Raw genomic sequence first — 17,967 nt, 5'->3', positions numbered from 1 at the left:
TGCATGCTACTAACTAATATATTTTATATATTTCAAGTCTATGTCCTTTCTCTCATGGTTTTAATTTTGGATTACTGATATAAGTCAAAATTTTGAGAAAAAATATTATTTTGGAAAGTACCATTGACACAATTTTAATTGCAGTATAATTTTCAGAACTTTTATTTAATTGAGAAATGTTCTCAACGTTCTGTTGTCACTTCATGATTGTTTATGAACCATATGATTGATGAGTCACAATTGGAGAGATAGCTTAAATTATCTCCTAATTGACATATTTGATGTCAAGCGTGGAAGATAAAGCACGAGACAACAATATATGAGATGTTGAAGTCAATATAAGTTTAATTTAGATAATTATCTAAATAATCTCAAGATTAAGTATTATGATCCAAGAATATAAACCATGTGACTAAAGTTATATGAGGAAGTTGTTTCCAAATTAGTTTGGGGAGTCACACAGTGAGGAATTTTGGAAATACATTAATAGAAAGAAAAATAAGAATGAAAGTAAATTTGATGTACTAGATTTTTAGTGGAGAATAAAGATTTGCACCTAGATAGCTGAATAAGGATTCACAATCATTTTTTTCTTTATTACAATCATATTGTAACTCTTGGAAAAGACTTAATGATGCAGAATATTTTCTATATGTTGGCAGCGGGAAGCCCATCTCAGTTATTGTAGTAGGAGACATGAGATGTCATAATTGTTACTTATGCTGAACATGGTTCATCACCTAAGAGAAATTCAATTTCTCAAACTTTATTACTATTCATAAGGTACGAATATTTCATGTAATAAAGCTTATCTTGAAAAGTTGTTTTGAAAATATGTTCAACCTTAAATAAGTACAATTGGTATGAGCTAAATGTTTAATACATACAAATACTATACTAAGAAATTTAGAATTATTGAATCTGGAATAAAAAGATAAATTATGTTCTCCTAAAAGATACTTGTCTTTGGCAATTAAAGTTGATTATCATCAATTTTAATGGAATGACTAGTACAGGTAATTCTCCAAAAATTAGAGTTAAATTACTTTACCTATTTGAAGATCTTCCCTTTCATACAAGATAGTCATTGAACCTTATTGGATAAGGCTAAAGACCAAAAACACGTTTGACTTACACATTTTGATCCAAGTGGTCAGATAAATGTAAAAGCCAAACAAACATCGTAAACATGTTATCAATTTGATTGATGAATATTTAATGTAGAAGTATCTATATCCAATGCAACTTAAGTCTTTTATTTGAAGAGTTCAAAGAAGTTAGACTAAAAGTTCAAATCAATTAGGCAAGCCTATCAAGACATATTACAATCAGATTCTAAAAGTACAGACATTTCAGTACTAGGCCTAATTGATATGAAATGTGATTATATCTCAACATTAAGCATTAGGTACAATTTGAGTGAAATTACTTCAAAAGGAGAAAGATGATCTTGTTAGACTTGGTCATATTAATGATAAGTATTGTGTTAGGCATTGTCAAATTATTAATAAGTTACACGTCATTGTCATACTATGGAGAGGATGTGCAATAGAGATTGCATCGTGAAAATTATTCCTTCCAATATTGTCTTGGAGATAATTTTGGATTATAGAAATGTAGTAAACTAGTTTACAATATTTCAGGATTTGGATATGTTGAAACAAAACCAAAAGGAATATCTATGTACAAAGTATGTCTATATGTAGGTTGTCCTCGAGGAGAAAAAGAATGATCTTTTATGCAATTCTAAATAAAATAATATATTTGTGTGATAAATATTATTTTGATAAGGAATGTCAAATAAGACTATAGACTTTTACTAAGGTTAAGTAGTGTTGATATTTTGTTTTCAAGTAAATCCACTAAAAAGTTAATAAGTTTTATTGACCATTAATCACATTTGAATGTCAAATGAATCCTAATAAAACATGATAAGCCTTTATAGCAGTGAGAGAGCCATGAGATAACTCAACCTTTACAAAGACTTAAATAAAGTCAAAGTTGTCATATTGGTTGACAGGTTATAGGCTTATCTTCCTCATAGTTGCATGGAGAGATGTTAACAAGGATTGCTTGGTCAAAATCTGAACTCGAAATAAAGTCTATGTACTTCATCTCAGTCTAGATTTGTAGGTTTTCTTGATGGGGTAATATGATTCAAATAATTAATTATTTATTTAGATGAGATCCATATAAATAAATAAATTATTTAAATTGAATAAGATTCAAATTAAATAGATAATGGAAAAATTAATTTATTTGAATATGAATCAAATAAATAAATATTTGGATGAGATCCATATAATTAAGTTACTTAATTTAAATAAGATTTGAGTTAAATAATTGGAGGTAGAATTAATTAATTAATTTGGATTGGATTCAGATTATTAATTATTTAAATTTGATAAGATTCAAATTAACGATTCAGCATAAGATAAATAATTTAAATATTTTAAACTATTGAATATAAGTTTTATTTGGATAAATATTCATTAGTATTAGATATTATTAAATATTTAATTTAAAATCTCTACCTAAAGGTTATCTAAATAGGATTAAAAGTAACCTATAGAGTTCTATAAATAGGACCCTTGAGAGCCTTCATAGAAGACACTTTCTACTCTCTACTCTATACTCTCTATACTCTACACTCTACAAGAATAATCTTTGAGATTACTCTAAAACTTTCTCTACAAGTTCTCCAAATTTTCTTAGAAAAATTCCAACAAAATTATTCTTCCCATTCCTTTTATTCTTTCAATAAGTGGTTCCCACAAAATGAATCCTTGCGAGTCATAATAAGGAAAGCCTCATGGAATTTGAAGAATTCAATAAGGAGACAACAAAGATTCAAAGGGAGATCTCGTTGGGGTCATGTATCGAAAATGGTATGATTCTTAAACTTTTGTTATTATTTTTTTTAATTATTTCAAGAAATAAAAGAAAGCGATCACATGCTTCCGCCAAGATTCAAATTCCTACATAATTAGTTATAGAGCCTATCGTTGATTCTTGATTTGAATTTTTTTAAAAAAAAAAAAATCATGAATGGTGGATAGTTAAATCGATGCATGAAATATATGTTTTTAATTGTGGTTTGCAGGTTGGCTGTTTAGGCTTTTAGCATTTAGATTTATAGCTTTATTGATTAGATCAATGTAAAACCAGTGTTTATGGGTAGTTATTTGTTGTAAATCGAGAATGTAAGTCTCGTTCGTTGCAAAGAGTTGTTGTGAAAAGACATCGGAAAAACAAGAGCAAAGTCGAAATTTAGAAGGAAAACTGATGTTGTTCTGTGAACTGCATTGCGATGCTCTGATACATCTAAGATAAACAAGACACATAGCACCACAACGCTTCCCTAGAGCACCATGGAGAATGAGATGAATAGTGTCGCGACGGTCTGGTAATTCCAGCAGTTTTTTTTTTTTTTTTTTACTTTATTTTTCTTTCTGTTTTCTTTTAGGATTTTCTAAAAAGCTAGGGTTTCTATATTTTATTAGATTTCTAGGGATGCCAAATTATACATGAGATGTATGATTTAAATTAAATCTTGAATGTTGCATAATGTATGTCATTTAGTTTAAAATCCCACTATAGATTAAGAATACCATGCATATTTTAAATATAAGTGTTATATTTAACTAAAGGCATGATGAGATTTGCATATTTAAAATATAAATGTTATATTTAATAGATGCATGTACATATTACTTTTTAATTAATAAATATTGTATATATTGCATAACTAATTAAAGAAGTTTAGAAAGATTGCATGTTTATATAAATGTAGAATTGTTTAATTTTAGTTTACCTTTACTTTTTCGAATGAGATTAGAAAATTGCACGTTTGGCTAATAGGAGTAAGATCTTGCTAATAAATAAAAATATAATTAATTAAATTTAATTTATCTTCATATTTTCTATTAAGATTAAAAAAGATGGCATGCTAGCCTAATAGGATTCAGATTATGTCATATTAAAGGTAGTTTTGTTTTAAATAGTTTAAATTTTCAAATTATCTTTAAAATTTTCTAATGAGTTAGAATTAATTTAGATCTTTTAATTTAGTTTTAAATAGTTAAAAATGGGTAAATTAAAAGATTTAGATAATAAAAGATTAACTATAAGGTAACTTCGTCTAAGGAAGATTCTGTCTCGGATTGGGTATTCAAGCTAATCCTAACAACGCTCTTATCTAGGAGTTGACCTAGGAGTTGAATTAGTTAAACTTTTATTAAAACATAATATGATTTGTTTATTAAAGATTTTAATAAACTTGGTTATTTCACACTATGTCAACTATCCAAACATATGTTTGGGCAAATAAAAATTTAAAACTTGGATAAATTGTTGGTCTAACTTTTTCTAATTAATGAAACCTCTATTTCAAATTACTGAGCAGAAGAATAGATGTATATGATATGTCATCTCTCCTATATTCTCTGGAAAATTCACACGGTGAGACATAAGTTTGGCCCCAAGGTCCCCTGGGAGTGTTCCCTTAAGAAAGGTGTTTACATGGGTCAAAATCAAGGTGAAATAAATAAAGTATTATAGTAAATGGGAGAAGGATATGTTGATGGAGACCCTATGGATGGTGTTTGCATGAATCAATATTCTGGTTAACTTCTGAAAGCATAGGGTTGCAGTTTTTATTTCCAATACTTGACCTACCCTACGGCGGCACTTGTTGAGACAAAACTACAAAATCCAACATGATGAGTTACAGTTACAAGAAGACATTAAAGTTGTTAATAATGTTCTAACCGAATAAATTGTAACTAAATGTTGTAGGAATAAAAGTTATTATGGTGTAGTGTTTGTTTGATAATGTCTCAATCCAATGAAGTAATATTTGACCTACCCTACGACGACACTTGTTCTAAATCACTGGAATATCATTACATTGGACAATATAGGGTTCATAAAATTTAATGCTAAATTTGAATGGATATTTGATTGCATGTTGTTAACTAATATATTTTTTATATTTCAATATTATGTCATTTTCTCTCATGATTTTAATTTGGAATTACCGATATAAATCAAAATTAAGAAAAAAGTATTACTTGAAAAGTAACATCGACACTATATTAATGGTAGTGTATTTTCTGAATTTTTCTTGTTCTCAAAAGTCCTAATGCCAATTCATGAATTGCTCATGAATCGTGTGATTGACGGATCACAGTTGAAGAAATAGCATATATTTTTCTTCTAATTGACATAGATGATGTCAATCTTGGAAGATAAAGGATAAGATAACAACATATGGGATGTTAAAGTCGAGATAAGCTTAATTTAGAAAATTGTCTAAATGATCTCAAGATTAAATATTATAATCCAGGAAAATAAACCATGTAACTAGAGTTGTATGAGTAATATCTCTTGAAAAGATTTATAATTTCTAGTTTAGTTTAGGCTCATCAATGGGTTCTTTATGTTAATTATCCTATTTTGTAGGTAAATTCATCCCAAGAGGCAAGGAAATCAATTATAAGAAAAACGAGCCAAAAATGAGCTAATTTGAAGGTTGAATGCACTAAATAGGAAAAAGCCCAAAAATTACGAGTCTACCACTAATTGGAGTGTTGCATCCCTTGCTCAACGCTCCTCTGCAAAACTGAAAGGCATAATGCATGGATACATAGTGGCGTTGTAACGCTACCCAAGAGCGTTGCAACGCTACAACTTTTAATAAAGTGCTTCCACTGCGTGCACGTAAGGCAGTGTCCTGCCAAGCACCTCAACGCTAGTCCAACGCTAGAGGGCTACGTCAACAAGGGAGTTGCAAGAGCATTGCAACATTGTACCTGATTCCTATATATATTTTTCTTCAATTTAGGTGAAAAGAAGGGATGACGATTTTGATGGAGGCTGAGAAGTGGCTCTTAGTTCTTCCTTTTCCTCTATCTTTTCAGCACCTTTAGGGTAGATTTTTATTTTCTTTTTTGTTGTAATCAATGGAACGGATTTTCTTCATCAATTTATCTATGGATTTATGTGGTAAATTTTATCTAATTTATTTGAGTAAGAGGATTCTATGCTTAATTTCTTGAGATTTCTTTAATTGAATTTCATATTTTTCAGTTCTATGCCTTTTTTGAATCTTGATATAATTTAGATTTGCATTTATGCTTTAGATTGACAACCCTATCATAATTGCATGTCCTTGCTAGTTAATTTCGTACTCGCGTGTTTCCTTGTGTACATTTATGCTTGAATTTTCCCCGATAGCATAGGATTGAATGTGAATGCTTGGATTTATAGGCTGGACTAGAATCTTAGTAATGCATGTTCAACATAGGTTCAAAGAATAATTTGAATAATTGAATTAGGTTTTGCAATCAATTAGTCAACACAATTGAATCCTCAATCTCCATGCATATGAACCTTCTTTCTATATGGACGCTATCGAACCCAATGTAATTAATAGCATATAGTTTAATTAGGGAATGGCTTTCCTATTGGGTTGAATGTCCTAAAACTTGTAGTTTGCAAAGTTAAACATATTCTATTATCAATAAATATATTATTTGACATTTATTCAATAAAGTTGTTATTGAATTTTGTAAGTTGCATTTATAAGGACTAAATCCAATAAACTAAGATCCATGGTTATTATATGAATATTTGAACTTTATGTAGAGACATAAAGATGGATCGAGGTCGAGTAAATAGCCAAAACAGTCTATAGTATATGAATAAGGTTGGATGTCTTATTTTAGTAACACTATCGAATGCGGCTCACTCTGTAGTTATTACAATTTGTTGTAAGATGCTACAAACGAAGTGTTTCTGCTTCGTTCATGTATTGACATGAGGAGTGAGGATGTTTTATGCAACGACATAAGATCAGACCAAGAAATAAGTCACTCTTACTTTATAAACGTTTACTATTTAAGACAGACTATTTCGCTTAGATGGCCTAGGTAACTTGATCTTAATCAGCTAACTATGAACTCCTGTTTATTCGAGATTATCCTTAAATTTGCAGGGTTGACTCAACAATTTCGGCTCAATAAGTCTCCCATTTTAGGGATAAAACTAGGTAGATAGCTGGGGACATAGAGTGTAAGATGGAATTCACACCTACCCTATTTAGGGATAAGAGGAAGGTTGTTCTCTTAGTGTTGAATCCAGGTTCTAAACAAAGAGTCTCACCCTCTCATTGGCTCGAGAGGGACTCGGTTTAGTGATTGGATCACAAACTAATTGTTCATTAGAGGATTAGTGGAACTTAAGGAGCTAGATGTAATTTTGAAGGTAAAACAGCTTATTGACTCAGTTGTTATTACGAACAACCTGTAAAGTGTCGACTTGCTAATTATGGTTAAATCAAGCGAACTAAAAAATATCTAACGTGAGAAGAGTACACCTATCAAACTATAGTGGTGTGACTCGGTAGTTAATGAATATTGATTAAACGGGTCTAAAGAGTTTTAGTCAATTAATCTCAAATCGTTAAAGCTCATGATCTGTAGGTTCATAAGGTCCCTCTATTAGCTCGTAAAACATGAATATCTTGGATTAGTAAATTGAGTGAATTTGAAATGATTTCATTTTAAAGTGTTCAAATTAAATTTTAATTTGAAATGTTCAAATTGAATTTAGGGTTTCAATTTAAAGTATTCAAATTGCAAATTAGGATTCGAATTTTAATTGTTCAATTTCAAATTAGGGTTTGTGTAATTATATTCAATATAATTAAACGTTTAATTATCAAAATTAAACGAAATTGTGGAGTTTATAATACTTAAATATTTATTTAAATATTAATTACATGAATAAGATTCATGTTTAAAATTAAGTGATTGATTAATTTAATATTTGATATTAAATTATTATTTAATTAATTAAGATTAAATTAATTTTCTTTTTAATTCAACTTCGGAAATTTAATTATTGTTTTTTTATTTTAGTTAATTTTCTGGAAATTAAGGTTGATAGTGGAGATTTCCAATTTTTGGAAATCTTAATGTGTGTTCACAATACAATTCCACCTAGCCCACTAAACTTATCCAATTGACGTGTCCTATTAGTGCTTGCATGGTAGATGAAGAAACAGGTTGCGGTTTTTTTAGGAAAATTCTGAAATTCTGTCTCAAGCACTTAAACCCTCACAAAATTTCCTTCACAATTCTCTTCAATCCCGAGTTCCATCACTCAAATTCAAGGCTGAGAATAGTAGAGAAGATCTTTTGATGGTTCACTAAGATGTTGAAGCTGAGATTTCGTGAGGAGCAGCTTGGAATTGGAAGATTCATCAAAGGTATCAATTTTGAAACCCTCTTTGTTGAAAAAACTTGTTTTGTATCTTTGTTGAAAAAACTTGTTTTGCATGCTTTTTAGAACTTAAATTAAATGTAATTAGAGTGCCTATTGATTCTGATTGCTTCCATTGCGTGCTTCTACATTCCATCAATTAGCATCAGAGAATGATTTAAACACTCAATTAACGTTAATTTGAGTTTGGTGGGTGAATTTCTATGATTGCATATTTTAGGACTAATATGGTGGTTTTAACAACTTTGGCTTTAGATTTATCTTTTATTCCCAAGTTAAATTTGTAATTGGCTCTTGTTTGATGAGCTTATATGTTTGTTCTAGAGTCTAATTTATTTGGAGTTAATAGAGTTGAAATTAGGTTGTAATTGAAGTGAGAAGCAAGTGTGGTCAAGCTGCAGATTTTTGGACTAAAGCTTCTACCCATCATCGTCACGATGTTGTTCATCAAGCGTTGCAACGCTCGAGGAATAATGATGAACAACGTCACAACACTGGGATGCAGTGTCACGATGTTGTTCATCCCAGCCAAGAACTAAGCACATCCATGAGCCAGTTTACACAGGAGGTGACCGGTTTGACTGGTCTGGCTTCTTCTGATCCGATTCAGCCCAGTTTGGTCTGGCTCAACATCTTTTGAAGCTCGAAATTTTCGATGTCGGTGGTTCGGGTTCGGTTTCCTGTGATCCAGATCAGAATTGAAGCTGTTTTTGAACTTTTTTGTAATAACTTAATTATCATTGCTTGCTTAGGAAACCAAAGTTGAACCATAACAATGTAATTTAAATATTTATGCATGTGATGTATGTTATATTTAAATTAAAATATATATGTGCATATTGTATGCCATGTAGATTTAAAATTCCACCATAGAAAGCATGTTACATGCATTGGACATATGTTATAAAGAGTTATAATATATAGTATGCATGTTTAGGGTTTCTTTTGTTTAATATGAGTGCTATATTAAATGTTGAATGCCTTGTTTGTTATGGATGCAAAGCATGTCTATTTTTATAAGTTGTTATAAAATTGAATTAGACATTAAAATCCTAATAATGATAAGGTGCATGCTCACGTAGGTTAAACACTTGTTTTAAATAGTTAAAATAGGTCATTATCTTATAAATCACGGTTACAAACTCACTTGTATATAATCATGTCTAAAGTTAGACGTTTTTAAGTTGATAGTCTACAGAACACCTTCTACCTGGGGATTATGGCCAAATAAATTAGCGTTGTTAACTGGTTTTATAAGCATACGTGAGCGGTGTGAGGTAATAAAAAGGTTTATTACCTAGACATTGTAGGTTAAAATCTTTTTATAAGCGTTATACTTGAATAAAGCATATAGACATAGGGTTGTTTAATTAGCCGAAATAAACCTGAGTATAAATATACCCGTACAGTTAGTAGAACACTTCAGTGGGAGTTTAATAATATATATGATATATTGTTAGAACGCTTCAGTTGGAATTTAATAATGTATATGATATGTTGTTAGAATGCTTCAGTTGAAGTTTAATAACATATATGATATGTTATTTTTAGTTGTCGCGTCTCTAAGAGTTCACATCGAGATTCATGCTTCGCTTCGTGTCACCCTGGGAATGACCTCCATTCGGAAAGTGTTTGCATGAATCAAGATCTAGGTGAATAAGGGAAGTTGTTCACGGTAAAATCAAATATATAATGTTTTCATTTTAATTCTCACGTCCTTAAAGATTCACACCGTGAGGTTCATGCAACACTTCGTGTCACTCTTGGAGTGACCTCCATTTGGAAAGTGTTTACATGAGTCAATATCAAGGTGAATAGGGGGAAGTTGTTCATTATAAAATCAAATATATAATATATCAATTTCAACTCTCACATCCCTAAAAGGTTCATACCGTGAGATTCATACGACGCTTATGTCACCCTGGGAGTGACCTCCATTCGGAAAGTATTTGTATGGGTCAAAATCAAGGTGAATAGGGAAGTAGTTCATAGTAAGTGGGTGAAGGATATGTGTCAACGTGTCCTGTGGTCTCTTCCGTTGGTTTAGACTGTGAGATTCCTATATTACCCCTGTTGGTTAGCTTTAGGCTGCCCTCGCTAGTCGTTTAACAATGGCTATCCCCTCGGAAGGTTGTAACATAGGATTCGGAACAACTCAAATCCATAAATGAATAGGATTTTAGGTCTATTCCCAACCTTGACTCTCCAATTTAATAGTATTGTTGAGGCCAACCTTTAAAATCTGAAAATAGAGGGTTACACTTACAGAATTACTAAGTGTTACTAATTTCTGACTAAAAATGGTAACTAAATGACTATAAGAATAAGATTTTTTTTGGAAATAGTATTTAGTAAAGAATGTTTTGCTTTAGTGAAGGAGTATTTGACAACCCCTTGGTAGCACTTATTCTGGCTCACTATTGTATCGTTGCAAATAAATAATAATTATGGATACATTATTACTTTTTGCTAAAATTTGATTTGGATTTAGTTGCAATTCACTAGTAAGAATTTGTTTAAAATTTCAGCATGTCAAATTCTTCTAAAATACTCACTGTTAACGGTAATAGCAATTCAACATGCAAACTAATGATTCAAAGGAAGTTTTAACAGAGTAGTGTCCTCTATCTCCCATCTCATCTAAAGTTTTGAACTATATAGATGAGAATGCGAAAATCAAACAACATAGTAAATACGATTTACTTGTCATCGAAACATGCTTAATAAAAAACGATAAGAAGACCTAGATAATAGATTCAGGTGATGATGAAAAAATAGGCATGCGCAGTGGAAATGGGGAACAATTTTACTCTAATTGCATAAATTAAACATACAACCTTAAATCAATTAATTAGGGTTTTTCTGAAATCTTACCTTTGAAGCTTCCGAAATTCTTCTATCTCCAATCGAACACGAACCGAATAACCACTAGAGCTAACCTACTATCCTCTGGATTCAGAACCAGGTTGTAGGACCCGATGGATGAAGAACCCGAGAGAAAGAGATAGAAATAGAGGATTAATTTTTTGGGTTGGGTTTTGAGTTGTGAATTTTTCTCCAAAATAGTGATTTTTCCAAGACCAATTTTGGCAAAGAAAACTAACAGTTTTTAATCCAAATTGAAAGCTCATATTTATAGAAAAGAGTCATGCAAAAATTGCATGAAACCAATTCATAAAAACCCAACACCTCAAAATCCACTATCTAAGTGGGCTTGATGTCTCCACTATAAGCCAACACCTAGCCCACTATCTTGTTAGTGAAATTATCCAATAAAAGTTTGGATTTTCCCACTAACTTTAGTCAAAGGGCAAAATAGTCATTTTGTCAAAGTTAAACTTTGACCGAAAAGTCAACATTTTGACTTTTATTATTTTTTCCGTGTTGACTAATTTTGACCTCCTGAGCATGAATCTGCATTCATTTTCTCGAAATTCAAATCACATTTGAATATAAGATCAGTCAAAGTTTGACTTTTCAAACTCAAAAGTCAACTCTTTGACTTTTTACATCTTTGACTATTTCCATTACTTCCGAGCTTCCGAATATGAACGTATTCATATTCTTGATATTTAAATCACATTTAAACATTAAAGTTGTATCTCTAAATTGAAAACCGACCACTATATCACATATACTTGTCAGTTTCTATCTCTTCACCAAATTGGAACAATTCGAATTATTCTATCATACTGTTCTAAGTTTATTCCATATGAGCTAGTAAGGGAACCTAATGGACCTATAGATCATGGGCTCCTACGATCCGAGATTAGCTGGCTAAACTCTTTAGATGAAGCTAATCAATATTCTTTAACTCACGAGTCATTCCACTATAGTCCCGTAGTTGCACTCCCCTCATTATAGATATATTTGTGTCCATATGATATAACCATGATTAGTAAGCTAATACTTCATAGGTTTTTCGTAATTTCGACTGGGTCATAAAAATCGTTTTACCCCCAAGACTACATCTTATTCCTTAAGTTCCACTAATCCTCTAATGAACAATTGGTTTAAGATCCAACCTATAAATGAACCCCTCTCAGGCCAAGGAGAGGGTGGGTCCCCTTGTTCAAGACCTGGATTCAGTACTAAAGGGAACAACCTATCTACTATCCCTATGATGGGTAAGAGTGAATTCTGTCTTGCACCCTATGTTCTCAGCTATCCACCTGATCTTGCCCCTGAAATGGGAGGCTTATTAGGCCAGCGGTAATGAGCTGCCCTCACCTATACAGATCTAAGGATAATTCCAAGTGAATAAGAGTTCATAGTTAGCTCGGGATTAAGATTAAGTTACCTAGGTCATCAATTAACGAAATAGTCAGTTTTACACATTAAACGGCATTTAGAACATAAAAAGTGACTATTTTATGGTTCAATCTTATGTAAACTCTTTACATAAGATGCCCCCATTTTCATGTCTCCACATGAACAGTTTAGGATCACATCGTTTGTATTAACTACAAAATGGGCCGCATCCATAGTGTCCCCAGAATAAGGCGCCCAACCTTATTCATATACTATAGACCATTTTGGCTATATATTTGAACTTGATCCACATTTATATCACTACATAAGGTTCAAACTTAAACTTAATAGCCTTGGATCCTTAGTTTATTGGATTCATGAATATAGAATTTAAATTTACTAAAGATTTTCAATAACAGCTTTATTGAACAAGAATATGATATTACAAACTACGAGTTTTAGGACATAAAATCTAACAGGTGCCACTAATCATATCTGTATTTTCTCTCAGAAATAAGTTCCTGGAGACAATTAACAGAAGGCGAAGCTATCTTTAAAGTAGAAACGGGGGAGGTTATTTCAGCTAAAGCAGTAGGAGATATGAAGTTATTTATAGGAGATAGGTACATTTTACTTGAAAATATTTGTTACATTCCTTCTATGAAAAGGAATTTAATATCTGTCTCATGTTTACTAGAACAAAATTACAAATTTTTCTTTTGAAAATAATGAAGTGTTCATAGCTTCGAAGATATCGAAATTTGTTCTGCAAAACTAGAAAATAACTTGTACATGTTAAAACTCACTAAGGTAAAAGTCGTTTTGAACATAGAGATGTTTAAAATAGTTGGACTCAAAATAAGAAACAGAAAATTTCTCCAAATGCCTATCTTTGGAACTTGAGACTTGGTCACATCAATCTCAATAAGATTGAGAGATTGGTTAAGAACGGTCGTCTAGATCAGTTAACAGACAGTTCATTACCACCATGTGAATCTTTTCTTGAGGGTAAAATGACTAAAAGATCTTTTTCAAAAAAGGTTTTAGAGCCAAAGAACCCTTGGAGTTAGTACATTCAGACCTTTATGGTCCAATGAATATTAAAGCTAGATGAGGGTATAAATATTTTATTAGCTTTGTTGATGATTATTCAAGATATGCCCATATTTTCCTCATACATCATAAGTCTAAAACACTTGAAAATTTCAAGGAATATAAGGCTGAAGTTGAGAACCAATTAAGCTAAAGACTTAAAACACTTCTATCAAATCGAGGGAGTGGGTATATGGACTTAAAATTTCGAGACTATTTGATAGAACCTGAAATTTAGTCGCAACTCATAGCACTAGGGAAATGTCAAATGCATCAATAAGAGTTGTTGATCGAGTACGTCAATCAACAAGAGTTGTTGATGAAACTGGTACTTCACATCCTTCTCAAGAGTTGAAAATGCCTCAACGTAATGGGTGAAAGAAACTCGACATGAGGAGATCCTTGAACGGAAGCGGATCATCCAAATTTCATTAATTATCGAAATATAAAATTTACAGTAAACATATAAGAGATATGCATTTAACATTAAATTACAACATGTTTTAAACAAGAAACAAGTTCAAGATAAATCACCTTTGAAGAACCTTTCTTCACGAATCCCCCCAACAATCACGAACTAAACTCCTTCCTCGTGATTCTTCTTTTTCTTGCAGGGACACTATCGATTGAGAACCCTCTATATTCTCTTTTGGTATTAAAGGACTCAAGCATAAGTTATGGGCTTTGCTTGAATCCTTGGTAGGGGAAGGAGAAGGAGAGGATGAGATGAGAATTTTTCCAGATAACTTTTCTCTATAAAAACTTCGGATGCTTGAAGAGAATGATTCTCTCTCTCAACCCACTTGAAAAACCCATGTTAGTTATTGAGAGAATAATAGGGAGGGAGTTCCCTTTTATTAATTTCAAATAAATTACTAAAATAAAATATATAATAACTACTTTATTATATATACACTATATGTTATATTAGATATAATATATTGTCTATAGTTTTATATTATATCTATCAAATACAATATAAACTATAGATTTTATTCTATCTTGATTGTACATGACATATATTATAAATCACATTTATATTAAATCCATTTATATGATCTCATCCATATAAATGATATTTGGATCATATCCAAATATTTTATTCCTCTCAATATAAATCATATTTATATTTAGTTACATGAATCTCATTCATATAATTGGTATTTGAATCATATTCAAATTTCTCTCATAATGTATCAAATACATTATAATTAATTATATCATATATAATTAATTCCCTCAATTAATTTGAACACTTCAAATTAATCCAAAGACAAAATCCTTATTGAGCTACCGTGGAGACCTTATAAACCTATAGATTGAAGCTCCAATGGTACTCGGATAAATAATTAAACTCTTTAATTAAATTACCCAACATTCGTTAATTTTCGGTCACTCCACTAAATACTGTCAGCTGCACTCTTTGCACTACAGATAAATTTCTATGTTTATTGGATATAACCAATCAACAGTGCGATGACCCTTCACAAATTGCTTATAAGTACAGCTAGGCCAAAATATCGTTTTGCCTATATAGTTATATTTAATTTCTTAAGTACCACTAATTTCTCTAATGAACAATAAATCATAGTCCCACTATGACCAAGTCCTCTCGAGCCAAGAGAGGGTGTGGCCACTATGTTTAAGACCCGAAATCAGTCCTTAAAGGAGCAATTTATATACTTAACCCTGCATCGAGGAAGGAGTGAATTTCGTCTTGTGTAGCTGAGTTCCTAACTCCCCAATCAGACGAATCCCCTAAATGTTAGGCTTGTTGAGTTGGCAATCTGGCCACTCTCACCCATACAAATCAAATGATCGACTTCATGAGTAGAAGTTCACAACTCACTCAGGATTTAGGTCATGTCAGCTATAGTCATCCTAGTGAAATGTAAATCTCTATTATTAACGGTGTTATATAAAAAGACTGGTCATTTCGTAGTCCAGTCTTATACCAATTCTGTATATAGGATACCCCCGCACTTTTCTCATAATCAAGGCTTATCCATTGCAATTGCCACTTTGCTGCATCAAATAGGGACTCAAGCACAGGTCAATTATGGTGCATTTGTGCTAAACCAGATTAAAAGGCATATTGGGTCCACAACTCTTAAATTTCCTATTTTTTTTTCTCGTTTTATCTCTGGTATTTTATTGTCCAGGTGCCTCATCTTCTCTCCCCTATAGAACCTATTGGGCCCTCTCTAAGTCTTTTTTCCATCAACCAAAAGCTTCTGCAAGGACACCATGTTCCTGACCTGAACACTACAACAACGACTTTTCATCTTCATGGTCCTACCAAAGCTTTAATTGAGTCTTCTTTTGGTAGTCGTATCCTTCACCTGCTATCAAATGAATCTCGTGAGCTTGAGTCCATGGTGTACAAACTTCAGGAAAGAAAAAATGATGTTGATGAGGCACTACAAATTATGTGGTATATCTTGTCCAGAGATAGAGGAGTTTCCTCTTCTCAATCGAGGAGTTCATTTTTTTTTTCATATAACCAGAAAAGGGTCGGTGTTTTTTTATAACTGGAAATGGGGAGTGTTTGGAGATGTTTTTGTGTTTGGTTCTGCTTAAGGTTTTAATACTTTGTTAAATCTATTCTTGTGTTTAAATTGGTGTTGCTTGTTTTGGGATGTTACTAGTGATGTTTTTGTTTTTGTCGAGCCTTTATTTCATATATCTTTATTTTGTTGATGAATAGTTGCTTGCTTTTGTTCTGCCTATATAATATATATATATATATAAGGTAAAGGGGAAGTTTGTTGGAGATTTGTTTAGTTGGCTTTATAATTTTTCTAAAGCAGCTGTTTCTGTAGTTGTCTCAAATAAAGTCTTAACATCTATTTGTGACATAAGAATATTTTTCTTATATGAAAATATCTGGTTTTCGTCCAATATTTTCCTTTATTGAAGTGTGACCTTTCTATTCCAAATGAGGATTTATTTCTTTTCTTGGATTTGATTATTTTAAGAATTATGTTGTCCATTTAGATTAGTCATATTTTGTTTTATTAAACAAGACGGTTTTTGTTCAGCGGTCGAATTATTCTACATTGTGTTCTTGCTCATTGCTCACTATTTCACTGTGCAAGTTCTTCATCCGTTGAAGTGAAACGTTTCAAAGTAAATCACAGTCTTAGAAAGAGTCTAAGTCATTGCTGCCAGAGAAGGGATTCTCTGTCTTAAGGGGAGCCTAAGACTCAGCTTCAAAGAAGAAGTTCTTCATCTTAGAAGGATCCTAAGATTCATCAGTGAAAGGAGTTCGCTGACTAAGGAGAAGATATCCTAGTGAGAGAGGTCTCACACACTGTTGGAAGCCAAAGTGCCTAACACTAATATTATCAAACCTAATGGGAAACTAAATACACTTGAGGGGGAGTCTCACATCTAGGGCGATCCTAGGTGGTTAGTGAGTTGAACCGTACATGAGTTACTGTAGTGATTGTGTATTGCAGATAAGTACTACGATATAAACTGTTTAACTCTTTAATATTAGTGGATTATCTTTTCTAGGCACACTGCCCCTCAGTCGTAGGTGAATTATCACCAAACTGAGTTACCAACTCACTACAAGAAAAAAGAGCTCCCTCGACGCCTAAATCGATCGTCGGGAGATAGGGGCATCTCCTGATGCCTCTTTTAATCGTTGAAAGTTCCTTAGGAACTCCTAACGGATCTCCCGACTCCCATCGAGCAGTGTCGGGAGATCCCATCTGATAAAAACCAGATCTTCCCCTTCCTCATTCCCCTTCTTCTCCATTACTCAAATTTTAAACCTAGTCGCCGCCGCCCCTTCCCCTCCCCCTCCCTCTTGCACCGCCATCGCATACTTTTCCTTCCCCTTCCCCCTTCTCCGCCGCCTCTTTCCTTCCCTTTCCCCTTTCATTGCCGCCTCCTTCCCCTTCCCCCTTCGCACTGTTACCCACTGCCCGCTGCCAGCCACCTCCCTTCCCCTTCCCCTTCTTCCCCATTAACCCAAACTAAAAACCCTTTCTCTTCGAATCTTTTCTCTATTTCCTTCGTCGTTCATTTTCTTGCCATCGCCCTTCCATTACTTGTCTCCTCCACTCCGGTGTCCTTCTCAAGCTTTCAATAGGTTCGCTCACATCCCTTTCATTTCCTTTCTCTTATTTTGCGGATTCAATCCATTGTTCAATTTCTCATGAATTTGAAATCCGATTAGTCTTTTGAAATCTGACTACTATTGGTTTGATTTATTTCATTTAGCATTTATCTCATTTGTTGTTCTTTAAATTAAATCTAATGTTTCTAGCATATGGTTTTTTTTTCCTTCCTTGTTGCACTAATTGATATTGACCCATTTCGTTACGT

Source organism: Benincasa hispida, chromosome 3, assembly GCF_027475165.1.
Source record: "Benincasa hispida cultivar pf3 chromosome 3, pf3_genome.v1.1, whole genome shotgun sequence".
Classification (NCBI taxonomy): domain Eukaryota; kingdom Viridiplantae; phylum Streptophyta; class Magnoliopsida; order Cucurbitales; family Cucurbitaceae; genus Benincasa; species Benincasa hispida.
The sequence above is the reverse complement of the archived record's forward strand: the minus strand, read 5'-3'. Positions refer to the sequence as shown.